We start from the raw sequence: 15857 nt of genomic DNA on the forward strand, positions 1-15857 counted from the left end.
ACAGAAATCTCGCTATGAGCACTGGAGAGAGAGAGAGAGAGAGAGAGAGAGAGAGAGAGAGAGAGAGAGGCGACGATGAAGGGTGAAGAATGATAGAGGAGAGGTTTGGGAGAAATAAAATAAAAATAAAAATAAATAGCCGATGTATTGAATATTAGGGTTGTGGAGATTAGATGGAATTACAATTCAATAATTATAAACCAATATTAAATAAAAGTCAAATAGAAAGAAGGGTATAATTTTGAAATTATATTAACTTTTATTAATTAAAATTGTTTTGGATTTAACTGAAAAATGGAAAAAAAAATATGGACTTAATGTAATTAGAGGAGTCTAATGAGGGGTGTTTGTCAAATAATCCCTATATACTATGGTTGGGTGATAAATTAATGGTCAAATTTAATATTTGCAACAACCACTTGTTCCTATAACTGTTCAAATAAGGGCATCTCTAACGCTAAGCCTTAAAAATGGGACATCAAATAGTCTTTTTGGGTCTGGTACAATGTTTTGGGGCCTCTATTAAAGTGTTTTACTCCAGCGCAAAAACCTCAAATTGGGTCATCTTTTTTAATTTAATAAAAAAACCCCTTGGAAGTTCCCTCCAAATTTTAGCTCTCCATTTTTCAGACCCCATATTTGATGGCAAAGGGAAGGGAGTCCCAAAATAGGGGCTGGTTTGATGATTCCCTTGGAAGCCTTTTTTTCAGACTCCAGCCATCAAACTAGCGGTTATTTTATTTGGGGCCTCATTTGATGGCCACGTTGGAGATGCCCTAAGGTTATAAAAATGAATTGCTTGAATCTTGTATACGAAAAAAACAAGTGATTTGACTAGTAAAAAAATTAATTCAACTTGTAATCAAGTACCTATTTGTTTTGTTATGTAATGTTTCTTTTTTTATGCGTATTAGTAGTTATTTTATGAAAATACCTAAGTTGCCGAATTGAGATATATTCGTTCTCAGACAAAAAGCCTAAGATGAGAAATCAGTGCATTGTCGACGGAGTTGAATGTGCGATGGAATACGATACGTTCTTAATGGGTCTATTGGACCGAGCTTCGAGTATCATGAGACCTTCGAGTCAGTAATCGTGAAAGTATCCGAGTAAATGGTTCAATCGTATGGGCGACAATTCAATGTGGATGCTATGAAACTCCGTCTGCAACACATAAGAAACTAGTCCGAAGACTTCACACGCTACACTCAACTTGAAGGGGTGACGTTCAATCATGTTACCAAGTTGGTTAAATCAATCGTGCGTACTGTACAAACTCGAAGCATAGGGTAAGTTGACATAGTTTATGATGATTTCTATTAATATTACAAATTAATTTTCAACATTTTTTTGCTCGTTCACACAATCCAGGAGACATCTACACAGAGATATTTCCACTACAATGGTTTTCCTTTCTACGAGACTTGTGCATTGGTGTTCGTGGAGAATGAAGCAACTGAGATAGATTTCGGTGGGGAACTCGGCCACAATTGAAATGCACAAATTGGCATAAAACTGGACAACGAAGAAAGTGATGGTGCTAAGGCAACCGACCTTTATGATAGTATTGCGGAGTTGGACTACACACGATATGTTAACAATCTGATTTGTAACCACATTAACGATCCCACGTTGGAAATGGATTGGGCCACTTGTACGTTTACTCGGTGTGGTAGTATCTTATTAAATAAATTTTCAATCTGTTAAATCGTGTTTTGGGTATTGGCGGTCGTATGTCTTTGTGTTTTAAGTGTCAACGAGATCTATATTATGTCTTGCTCAACAATATAACGCGTCGTGATGAGTTGTTTAGTGGTTTGTAATTGTTTGTCCAATTTATGTAAAACTTTTCGTTTGTATTTCCTTATGTTGAAATTGTTAATGACGAACTCTCCCTTAGAAATACAACAAAATATGAAATTGAAATCGTATTGATACGGTTACAAATTCAAGTAAAACAACGCGATACAATGGTGGAAAATTGTGACCCGTACAACCGAAAGGGCCGGTTCTGCCTAAATGAAGGCCTAGGACGAACCTTGAAAAATGTGTCGTTATCTGAAGAATTTTCTATCAAATCCTTAACTTCGTAATAAACGAGTTTACAAAAAATGGATGATTTTTTGGGCCTCGTTAAAACCTTCTTAGGAAAAAGCCCGATGGACAAAACCCCCAAAGAAGGAAAAAAAGTACCCTAACCCAAAAAGAAAGGCAAGAGAATACAACTAAGATTATGTGATACAAACATCAAATTATCATTTGATTTCTTGTAGCTTCATCACCGTGGTTAAGCATACCTACAACCAACTTATTTGTAGCTTCACACCTTGGTTTAGCGTCACCTAAAAAAGAAAGGCCAATCAAATAGCAACATAATATCATTTGAAATGTCTTATTGTTGCACTTTTAGAACGAAATCATCAATTATACTATCATATGAAATATTTTCCAATATATTTTTTTGAATACATAATATAGCAAACGCATTAAGCCTTTCTTGAGCCATTGTGGTACTTAAATAAGATTTCAACAACTTTAATATGGAAAAACTCCTTTGGCGGATGCCTCAGTAACATGGATAGTCAATAATATTCTATAAGCAATCATAACATTTGGAAACACATTTTAAGAACTCTAATATCTTAATGAAATTACATGGTTTATTTATTTCATATGATTCACTTGGTAACATAACTTGCAAAACCTCTAATTCTGATAGTAAATATCTAGAATTAACATCCGAAAGATCATCGAATTTTAAAGCATTTTCAGGATTCTCACAAAAACACTTTAATTTTTCACTATCTAATGAAATTAATTTTATTGCATTGAATAAAAATGCAAAAATAGATTGAAACAATTGCAACTGTTCAAACCTACTCCTTAATTGAGAAAGAGCATTATCCACTATTAGAAGAAAAAAAATCCATTCTAAAATATTCTTCTGGTGATGTATGTTCTCTTTCATTATTAGAAGTTCCATCGAAATGCCTCTTTCTACAAAGTTTTCTTTTTATGACAAATATATGCTCAATTTCTATATCAATTTCTATCTTTTTAGCATCTATAATTGTTGAATTTAATCCATTTATTCTATAATTGCTATCTTTTTAGCAATGAAATAAGCCCTTCCAATTCTCAGAGCTTCTCTAATATTGAAAACTTGAGATAAAATTGCTTTAACATTTTTAGTATGGTTTTCCTAACGTGTAGTTGACAATGACTTAAAGTTAGCCCGTCAATATAATCAAGTAAAATATTTCAACGTTTTGTGGAATTAGCAAACACAGTATATATGCATTGACAAGTTCCAAAAAATATTTTTGCTTTTATACTAGAGTTTGCCATTAAAATAGAATTTGGGACTTGTCACTTAGTTCAATTAGGTTTCGTTTGAGGGGCTCATATATATATATTACCCCTTATTTATTTCATACGATTCACTTGGTGACATAACTTGTAATATCTCTAATCATACGATTCACTTGGTAACATAACTTGTAACATCTCTAATCTGGGTGTAAACCTCTACAATTAACATTAGAAACATCATCAAATTATAAAGCATCTTCAAGATTCTCACAACAACACTTTAATTCTGCACTATCTAATAAAATTAATTTTATTGCATCGAATAAAAATCCAAAAATAGATTGAAATAATTGCAATTGTTCAAACCTACTCCTCAGTTGCGAAAGAGCATTATCCACTATTACAAGAAAATAATTTGTTATAAAATATTCTTCTGGTGATGCATGCATGTTGTCTTTCATTATTAGAAGTTTCATCGAACTGACTCTTTCTACAAAGTCTTATTTTTTACAAATGCAGGCTCGGTTTTAATACCAATTGCTATTTTTTCAACATCTATAATTATTGAATTCGATCAATTTATTCTATAATTCTAAAAAATGAAATAAGTTCTAATTGTTTAACAGCAACATCAAAACACATATCTTCATATTGTATTTTTTTCTAACTACATTAATTCGATGAAAAACATTATACTAAATGAGTAAACTTAATAAAAATTCAAAATTTGAAAATTCTCCTAATGCAAATGATTCTGCATCTCCACTCAATTTGGCATCATCACTAATTTATACAAACTTAAGCAAAGCTTCTCTAATTTGGGAAATTTAAGATAAAATTGATTTAACACTTTATCAATATAGCTTTCCCAATCCCAACCTGTAGTTGACAACGGCTTTAAAGTTAGCCCATCAACATAATCAAGTAAAATATTCCAACATTTTGTGGAATTAGCAAACACAATATATATGCATTGACAAACTCCAAAAAACTCTTTGCTTTGATAAAAAAAATCAAGTTAAGATAATGAGAAGCACGTGGCATATAAAACGGTATTGGGTTAATTTCAATCTATCTTCTTTAAACACCTATATCTTTTCCTCTCATATTAGAACCATTATCATACCCTTGCCCCCAACATTATGAATATCAAGTGAAATTGATGTTAACACATATTTTAATTCATTAAAATATCCAAATCAAGAAGTAACCACATTTCTATATTCTAAAAAGTACTCTTCTATTTTTATTGGAGTATTTGTCACATACACATATCTCATGATTACTGTCATTTGTTCTTAATGACTTGCATCATGAGTGCAATCAAGGATTACTGAATAATATTTTGCATATTTTATAATTTTAATAATTGCATCTTTGACCCTTGAAGCTAGAATTGGTATTAACTCATACTGATTTTATGGCTAAGATAATGATAATGAATTTTTTTATCTTGAATAAGTCGAAAATGATGTTGCATCACTAGATCAAACCCCGCAGTCATTTCAATATCATTAGTGACTTCGTTAAGTCGTTCATATGTACCACAAAAGGCGAAATTATGTATTGCGAGACATTTCACAACAACAATTATTCGAAGCATAATTTGTTTCCAATGTTGAGTGTCTTGCTTAATTAGCTCATGTATTTATCTATCAATTGTTTGATTTTTTTTTTCAATTGAATTTGTAACTCGACACAACTTCTTAAGTTCATGAGATGTTCTTTACTATTTTTGTATTGTGTAAGTTTTTCGCTAAGATGTTTCCAATCACAAATCCCTTCGGTTGCTGATAAGGGGCATTGTTTTAAATAACTTGAAACAAAAACAAAATACTTTTTTTCTAAATCCTTTCAGTATACAAGCCAATTTATGTCATGTTTTTCACCATTCGAAAATACCAGAATATAAAAATTTGAAGAGAAATGCCTACCAAGTTTATTAATAGGATATTCTAAATTTGATTGTCTTTTAGGAACTTTTTTTACGAGCAAATCTCTAAACTATGCATCTAAACCATCACATACTCTTGGGTCATAAATATCAACATCTAAATTTGGTTCATTAAATGTATAATCATTTTTTTCATTCACATTCACTTCCATCTCATTTTTAATTATATCACCGATTTCTTCATCCACACAATTTTAGTCTCGTCATTTACTTCAGTAGTATTTTTTAAATTACTAGGCAGGTGCACGTGCGTTGCACGTGTTGTGTAAATTTTTCTATGTATTTCTTAGTTATGTGTCGTGCTTACTCTATTTTACCAAAATAATATCATTTACTTTATGAAATGTATAAATATCTTGTTAAATTGTAAATTTTTGTTAATACGGTGTACGTATAATCTAGTTTTATTTAATAATGAAATACTTAAACATATTCATACTTTATTTTCTGATCAACTAACAGTTATTTATATTTGTGTTTTGTTAGTAATGAATTTCTTTAGCCTTCATTTTTCGACCACAACCAAAGTTTGAAACTGAAATCGAACGAAAACTGAAACCCAAACGTGTTGGGTACTCGTTCGAAAAAATAATAACTCCTTGACATGAAGTTGTATTTGTACATCAAAAGCTCAGTCCACAATTATCCAATTCACATCTATAAATTCAGGGGACAGTGACTCCAAGGTGTCAAACACTCAACTTGAAACTCAATTCACAACACTCAACTCATAAAGTGTTAAACCCTCGAATCAACCCAGAGATCTAGATCTGACTCACCAGCCCAAAACTTCAAAAAAATCTCCCAAACACACTCAAAACTCTCCGTTTTACCCATCGCTAAGACTGTATCTCTCACTCACAGAAGAGTGAAGACAAAAGATGAAGAAAAAGCATGAATTTGTATGTTACCCTCTCTCTCCATCTATACAACAAACATTTATACTCTGAGATACAACGGTCATTGGCGGATGCACCGTCTTAGTGTCAAAGTCTGCCATAGTTGGTGGCGTTTCACTCTAAAATCGCCTGAAGAAGACAAGAAGAGGAAAAGCAAAATGACATATGGTATAAGGAGACGAAGTATAGAGTTGAAGTTAAATTACGTATAGAGTAAATTATTTAACGGACTTCATGGACGGACAAGATTGACTACCCAATATGAACGGTGAAAATGGAAATCCAGAAGCTTCTTCATAAACTGAGCTTTAGTGGATGTGTGGGCCAACACCAGTATTGGGCCACCTCAAGTGGATTGTGAAATTGGGCCAATTCAAAATGAATAAATCATTTGACTCCAAAACCTGACAAAATCGAAATCGAACTGAAATCGAAACCAAAAATATATATCAAAACCGAAATCCTAAACCCTAAACCCTTAAACCGAAACCGAAACCGAAGCCAATGCGAACCGAACCAAAATGTATAACAACACAATGATTAAAAGAAGAAAAATATGAATTATATAATTGAAAAGTGATGAAATTAATATTGTTCTAGACGATTGTTTAATACCAAATTTTACTCTTGGAAGAGTTTTTCGGGCTAGTATTTATTAATTAAATGTACATTTATGCCATTGTTTATGCACATTTTTGCTGCAATTTTCGCATCGGCAAAGTGGAGTATTAAATGTGTTATACATGGGTTCAACCGTTCAACAATTTCTCTTTTCACTTAAGTAATCAAAATCATAACATTTTACAAATATTTCTATTCATAACCGATACACAAAAGTAAGTAGTATATTTTTAATAATCAATCAAACAATTCAATCTCATATGTTATGAATTTTAATTTAAAAATAATTTACTGCAACTTAAGAATATAAATAAATAAACCAAAAATACAATATGTTTTTTTCTACATACCACTAATTAGTTACGGTTCTCTTCATTAATTTTGTTTTTCCAAAAAAAGGATTGCATTGAAATTACACCATATAAAGAAAAAACGACTAGCAAACTTTTAAAAATGTTTGTAATTCCCCCAAGTTTGTACATTTTTTACTTTTGGTCCCTCATTTACCGTGTTCAACAAAATGCACTGTAATGTTGTCACATTGTAGTACGAGTCCATTTGTCTGTTTGACGGTCAAGAAGTAAAGGTCAATGGTTGAATTATGGCTGACTTTGGGATTTTTCTTTGAGAAAATTTCAATAGGGCCCATGTATTATTTTAAAATATTCTGAAAACCCCTAAAATTTTGTCGAACCATAATCTAACCCTAATTTCATAAATTAACCAATTTTGACCAACGATACCGATTTTTACCACCGTCAATGTTGCCCGCCTTTGATTTATTTATTTTTTAAACTTTTTTTTCGGCATTGACTTTTATTTTTTTAATATGTTTTTTAATGCCATTCACCGAAATTGGATTGCCGATTAATAGCGTTGACATTTTATTTTTCTTGATTTTTTTTTCTTTTTTTCATTGATTTTTTTCTCGATCAACACAGTATTATTACTGTATAACACAATAGTACTACTATATTAATATCTAGCATCGTAATATTAATTTCAAACTTCTAACAAAGTTTTAATCTAAAATGTTTGGACCAAAATACAATTTTAAAAATTCTTACAAATCCCTAATTTCTTTCTCTCCAATTTTTCTACGTGGAACCGCCTATGCATCCCAAATTTCTTCCCAAAACAAATATGAAGAAGATGAATTACGCATGTGTGAAATAATTTGGAAAGGAGAGTACAATTGTTTTTTGGTCCAACACGGGCCGTTGATATATTTTTTTTCTTCTTAAATTTGTTCCCATCATTGAGTGGCGATGATTTTTTCCTTTTTTATTTTATTTTGACTTTTTATGATATTATTTGTCTCGTCGGTTAATGGTTTGACTTTTTTTTATATTATATTTTTTCGCTACTTAGCAATTTAAATTAAAAAAAAAAAGTCAACGCAATTAACATGACATTTAACATCGGTCAATGGCGGCAATAAAGAGAATCAATTGAAAAAAAAAAGTCAACATTGGAAAAAAAGTTCAACAAAAAATAAAGTAAAATAAAATAATCAACGGTTGTAAAAATTTGGGTCATTGGTTAAATCGGTTAATTGGTGAATTTGAGGTTAAATTATGGTTGGATAAAATTTTAGGCGGTTTTAGAACGTTTTAAAACAATCTAGGGGTCTTATTGCAATTTCCTCACACAAAATCCCAAATTCAGCTCAAATTGAACCGTTGGCCGTTGCTTCTTGGCGGTCAAACAGACATAGGGACCTGGTTAAAATCGGTTAATTGTTTCAATTGAGGTTGGATGAAATTTTAGGTTTAGAAAGTTTTAAAATAATACAGGGGTCTTTTGCAATTTCCTCAAATAACATTCACAAATTCAGCCCTAATTCAACCGTAAACTGTTGTTTCTTGACGATCACACATGCTGAGGGTACCACCAATTTGTTATTATTTGACAACATTAGTGTATTTTGTTGACAATAATAAATAGTGGACCAAAAGTAAATAACACGCAAACTTAAGGATCAAAACTGTAATTATCCCATTTGTAACCGATGGATTATCCATCCTCATTCCTGACATCAGATCCGCTAATAAGTCCAAAAGAAAAAGAAAAAAAAATTGAAATACTTGAATGCTCCATCTTCAGTTTTGAAACTTTTCATATAAATTACCATAGAAAAGGTCAATACACAAAACATATAAAAAGTCGTGTAGGTAAAAAAAAATGTTTTTCCCAACACATGAAATTGTCATATTTAAACATGACATATTAATTATATAGTATAGATCAACTATTGTGTCACCTAAACTATCACGTAGAAAATCCATTTATCCATAGGTTTTCTCAATCATTTATCCTCTTCTTCTTGTTTTTTATTTTTTTATTATTTGGTGTTTTTGATAACTAGATACTTGTTTTCTAAGAACCATATTTAATTTTTCGTGAAAAAAATAGACTTCACAATACTAGAACACTATCAAAATTCAATAAATATAGAATAGAATCAAGTAAGGAAAAGAAACGATATCACCTGGTGATGTCAATTGTTTTCATTCTAAAATTCAAAATCCAATTCGAATAAGTATTTGGAATCACACAAAGGAGATTAGTCTTCCCAGGTATCACCCTCACTTTCAAATTTTCAATGTATGTGCATGTGTGGTTTTCATAATTAGTGAATGTTAAGTTAATTACCAACCCTCATTAGGAGAGTTGGTACCTAGCCTTTACCAATAGGGTAACGGTCTAGGGTTCGAGTCCCACCCACCCCTACTTCCCCTTGTAATGGACTTGAATTACTCAAAAAAAAAAAAGAATGTTAAGTTAATTAATATGATTAATGATTCTTTACAATTAATTGTCTTTGGCTAAGCAATTAAAATCATTGATTTGAAAAAAAATATAGAAAATGAAACAAATTACATGACGAATAATTAATTACTTTTGGCTGAGCAAGTTATGCTCCATCTTGCTTGATTATGGAGGAATAAAGTTTAAAAGTAAAGACAAAAACAAAGAAAAATAGAAAATATTTTTTTTTTCCGAACAAATCAAAGAAAAATAGAAAACTCAAGGGAAAAAGAAGCTACAAAAAATTAGTGGAGACCTTAAACCGTACCCAACAAAATAGCATGAAGTGTAGATTATCGGCTGGAGTACTCCTTCGACCGGAAATAGGACGGCGACAGCATAAATAAATGGAAACCTTCGAGCTTCGACCAGAAATAAGACAGTGACGGCGGGATAATGCGAAAAATTGGGTAAAAAAATATCGTCAATAATATTTTATCCTTTGAAATTGAATGAGGAAAAGAGAGTGAGGAGAACAACTGATTTATTGGCATTTGAAGAAGAATTCGGAACGTTAAATCTTACAAATCTGAGAATGAAAAGTAATCGTCGTTCTGTTAAATTGAACGGTGTTCTGTTCAATTGATAAGATAAAACAGCATTCTGTTGAATTAATTGCAAAGAAAAAGAAGAAAAAAAAAAGCCTAACATAGTTACATAGTATAAAAAATTAAAAAATGGTGCCCCTCTATAATAATGGGCCTTGGGCAGGCCCAGCTCGCCCTGCACCAGGGCCGGTCCTGACAGCCGGGATAGTCTTAGTTTAAGAAATTATCTACTACAAATAAAAAACAAGCACACTTAGAAATGACAATGCGGTGAGCCGAAGAGAAAATTTAGAACCACTATACCGTCATAAGGTACTGTCATGCGTGGGTACTACTCAGCTTATGGGTAGTTCGAAGCTGAACAACTTATGCCATCTTTATGATTCATCTTTTTGTTCGAGTTTAACATATTGGAAGTACGAAATTTGAACATATATCCATGTTTTTAGTTCGTCGTGCTCAACTATGTGCTCGAAGAGCACTCCGAATCACAGTAATATGTTAAGTAATTCCAAACGTCGAATTGGCTATTGTCCGGGCTATCCTGTGAAATCTAAACAGTTGGGGGTACATTGGCGATTCGTGTAACTGTGTGTGTGGGAACTACCCGTTGCTCTTTTGATCTCTAATGTATTTTGGATGGACCTTCGACTTCTTCACCATATGACAAAACAATTACCTCATTCTCGTTTGGCACTTTGCTAGGGAGAACAACGCGAGGAGCGAAAATGACCTTCAATTATTCCCATTTCTTTTCGCCATGTTTGTTGTATGCAAATGCATATGTACTTACCTGTAAATTTTTGCAATAGAATAAGTACTAAATGCTTAATCATTTCAAGATAAACTAAATAAAAAATGTACTTGCATGCAAATAAAATAAGTACGTCATGTACCTTCAATATATATTGCCAAACTAAATTCGGGGAAAATATCAAGTTGGTCATTGGATTATATTCCAATCCTTAAAGACTAAGTATCCAGTCAAATATTGTATACGTTGTTTCCAATATACCCAATCTCTTCAACAAATATTTGTGTGAGAAATATTGGTCATATTATCGTAAAATGACATCATGGGCCACCATAAGGGAATCTATATTGTATTTTCTGATAATGAAGTTGCCCAAATGTGCTTGTTGATTAAGGATCTCAATGTAAGTGTCATCATTTTTTTATCCCAATTCAACCCATAAAGAAAATCTTATTTACGAAAAATTGGCTTCAGTTTTTAGGCCATTTGAAAAAGTTGTTTATCCTCATTCGAAAAAGAAAAGTTTATTTCCGATAGCGTGGTGTGGTGTGTGTTCAGATAATTCACTGAGCCACATACATAATGGAAATTACTAACACTTTTTGTCATTATTATATGTGGACCTCTTGCTCACCAACACGACAACATTTGAAAGGAAATATTAGGTGAATATTTCGTATACCAATAAAAACATATCGAAACAAAATGGTAATCACATATGAAGTGAATCAAAGCTTGCTGAAGTGAAGAAAATCACATGTGCAGTGCAAATCTTGCTGAAGTACAAGAGAAACCAAATAAGATCTTGCAATATCTAACCATATTCCAACTTTAACCAATGTAGGTGGCACCTAGTTGGCATAATTATACATGCATCAAGAAATCACTTGTAGTATGTTCCCTCTTCAGTAGTAACACGCCAACAATTCCTTGTTCCACCTAACATTTGAAAGCTATAGTAGAATTGAAAGGCCTTATAAATTTAGACACGAACCTTACTACGCTCCTCACATTGACAATAGGTTCAAAAAGATGCCCCGAGTTAGATGAAATGGTCTTTTTTTCCATTTTGATGAACATCTCATGTGTATATTGGACTTGAACTCGATTCGTAACAACTTTGGATGATCCTAATGTCTTCGAGACCATTCTATATGACAGTTGGATTGAAATGAGGCTAATATTTCCTATAAATTTTGACACTTTTGCACATGAAATGGTGTGTGGAAGACTTGCAGAAAATATTTCAGGCGTTTAAGGAGTATATTCGCCGACCTGGGGTTATTTTTAATTCAGCAACATTGCGAGTGGGACTGCCCATGCAAACACGGTTAGATTTTTTATATTGGTATCTCAATATTGTAGTTAAAAAAAATTAACTCTTGCACGGTTAACAACTACTAAAATATTTTGGAAATAGGAAACATTGAAGGAAAGATTGTTAAGGAGGGAAGGATTTCAAATATACACCAATTGCGTAAATGTGATCGATATAAGGAATGCAGCTCCGACTGTTTTTGAGTGACCTAGGTATTTGTTAATGGAGATGATTTTAATCATGTTTATGCTTTTCATTACTTCAAGGTTGGATGTAAGTTATGTATATTATGATTTTTTTTCCGTACAGTTTGTTTCTATCTATAAAATTGGTTTTCAGCAAAACATATGCAAGTCGATCTGTTAACCAAGCTGTGTGACGTGCGTAACCGATATGAGTACCAAGCATTTGTCTCTAGTTACATTCATTGTTGTTAACTTCAACAACGATAAACATAACAATGTTTTCCAAATTGAACACTTTACATATGAACGATAAACATAACAATAGTTTATATAGACTACACCATACATAACAACGATAATACCGCGATAAGAATACTCGATGAGCAGGCGGCAACAATTTTTCCAATTCTTTATTTTTATGCGTTGGTCATCAGTTTTGTCACGCAACCTAGGAATTATTTGTTTAGCTCTGACGCACATCTCTTCATCGCACCACTGGAAAAACTAACAAAGACGTACGCTGGACAAATAAACAACAAATAACACGCATATATATATATATATATATACTTCTTATAAAAGTGAGAACGGTTGGATGGTTTCTTCCATTTTTTGTTGTCCATACCCTTCATAAAGCACACATCACATAATCTTTATAATTCGCATATGAAACTGCAAAATTAATGTAAGCTTTGAATGACACTAAAAATTATTGTATTTTTTCCTAACGTAATGAAATGACCACACATAAAAGAAAAGTAAGAGAAACTGAAAAGTATTAAACCATATTGAGATAATTGAGTATATCTATTTAGTGTTGGTCTCTTAAAATACCCTGGTCTCTTAACATTTGACAGTCTCTTAAGGTCGTCTAGCTTTAGTATACCAAAAAGTCGATTTTTGGTATAATTCTAAATAAGACAAATTAATCTAATCATTCTCAAAAAAATTCGAGGGTAAATGGGAAGGAGGAAAGATGAAGATTACAAGAGACAGCAAGAAAAATGATGGAAATTGAGTTCCCAGAGTAAAAAAAGTGTTGGGTGTACATCTAAATATATTTGAATGAAAAGATACTTCTTCAAGCTCATATTATGTAAGTTTCTCTTCAAATTATATGTAAGCATATATAAGTCCCATAAGTTTATTTACTTTAAAGAGATTTTTCATTGGCAAAAATTACATAATTAACATAATCCATGATATTTTTTTTTATTTCTTAGTGAAATATTGAAGAGAAATAATCATTCAGTTGAGAGGTAAAAAAGGTGGAAGGCATTCCACCTTGTCAATAATTATGATCATAAAGTTAATTATGTTCTAAATTATTCCTTTTTATACTAGGCAAAATAAAACCAAGTTTATTCAAGTGCAACAATTAACAAGCACAAGGAAAACATTATGAAAAGAAATAGGTCGAAGCAGGTTTGCTGAAAGAGGTTGCGGTAGAATATGACAATAACTTTCGAGCTCCACATGTGATACTTAACAGGTATTTGTATTATAATCCTTGTGATCATAAGTAAATTTCTATAGAAAATAGAATAGGAATTTTCATTTATATGTCAATCAATATGTTATATCATTAATTCTGCAAGACAGCTTTAACATACATATGAAGAAGAAGATAAATAGATCATAATTATTTTAGACATAAAATTTGCTTATCTTCATTACTTCAAAATTACCTTGAGTCTAAGCATATTACATGCATGGAGATTGCTACCTACATTAAGAATGAAGATCCATCCTTACCAAGATAATAACGAGCATAAGCTTTAGCTTCGGATTCAAGATCCTGGTCTCATTAAGGAAACTACAATATTATGTTTAGTTTTTAACATTTCGAAGCTGATCAGAATTAGGGTGAGGGAGGAATTACATTGAAGTGACAAACAAGTAAGTTATTTGACTCAAACATTGTATTTTTAAGTAGCAACATAGCATTAATACACATTGAATATTACGGTTTCTACAAGTTCCATCTGTATGTATGGAAATCTATGTATTGAGAATTATTTGATCATATGTACTCTGTTTTTTTATAAGTGATCATATGATATATGTACTCAATTCGTGTAATGATATGCTCTATAAATTGACTTATTTTTATTACAGATTTATTATTTCATAATAAAATTACTATAGAATTTTATTGAATATTTATATTTTATTGAAGAAGAATTTTTTTTATATAAATAAAAAGATGCAACTCAAGAGGTAATTGAAAATTATGTTGATACTAGAAGGGACATAAGTGAAGTATATGTAATATACTAGAAGGGATAGCTTCAATATCAAATGCACAAACACACAGTGAAAGATGAAATTTCACAAGTGTAGGGAATGTTGCTAAACACAATTAACAATTAACAAGTTCCAATGAAGTCGTAAATTACTGAATGCATGCAAGAACGTCCAGCACACACACACACACACACACACACACATATATATATATATATATATATATATATATATATATATATATATATATATATATATATATATATATATATATATATATATATATATATCTCCGATGGCAAGAATCAAAATTTTCAAAAAACGATAATATGTAGTATTATTTTATCCTTGTAAAATAAATTATGTTATGTTACTCTCCAGTTGACAAGTGTTTATTATTTCACTTTGCATCAAGGGAATTTTGAAATAGTAATTAATTAATAAACTTATACTTTGGATTAATTAATTGCTCGCATATTTATTCACTGTTAAATGTTTATGTTCAAGATATGCTTCATATGACGAGTTATCTTAATTTCATATGACGGACAAAGGTCATTGGAGTCTTCAGAGTTCTCTCACGGCGATCCGGAACTCTCTTTCTACTTTGGAGTACAGGATTTCACATATTTACCGGGAGGGCAATACAGTCGCTGATGCATTAGCTAACTTGGGCTGTCAGACTGAGTTGGCTCGTACCTTCACAACAGCGGAGCTTCCCCAACCTATTCAGCAGATGATTCGGATGGACCAGCTTGGATATCCATCCTTTCGACGACAGTCTCGCGCATAGGTGCCATGCATTCCACGTTTTTATATTATTGGCAATTTAGGCATTTTCGTGAACTTTACATGTTAGGAAGGGTTGGGGTGATTATGGATTGTCTCGGTCTATCAAGACTAAATTGTTTGCCGAATGGTGTAAGTGGCATCGGCTGTTGTGGTGAGGCGAACGGTCTACCTTGGTCTTCCCCGACCTTCTATGATCATTCCCACCCCTGTACTTTTTATTATTTGGGCCACCTGTTTTGCACGTATTCTTAACGTTTTGTTAGTTAGCTATTGCCTTTTGTTTGTCAATTGCTATTATTAGCCATATGTTGGATAGTAGCAATTTGAGCGAAACTCATTATGTACTTCTTAAATTTTGTTTTATAAACAGGTAGGGGGTCAAGCCTAACCCCCCACCCTCATCGGGTGTCGTTCTC

This window comes from Erythranthe guttata, chromosome 10, assembly GCF_056151865.1.
Source record: "Erythranthe guttata isolate IM_541 chromosome 10, IM_541, whole genome shotgun sequence".
Classification (NCBI taxonomy): domain Eukaryota; kingdom Viridiplantae; phylum Streptophyta; class Magnoliopsida; order Lamiales; family Phrymaceae; genus Erythranthe; species Erythranthe guttata.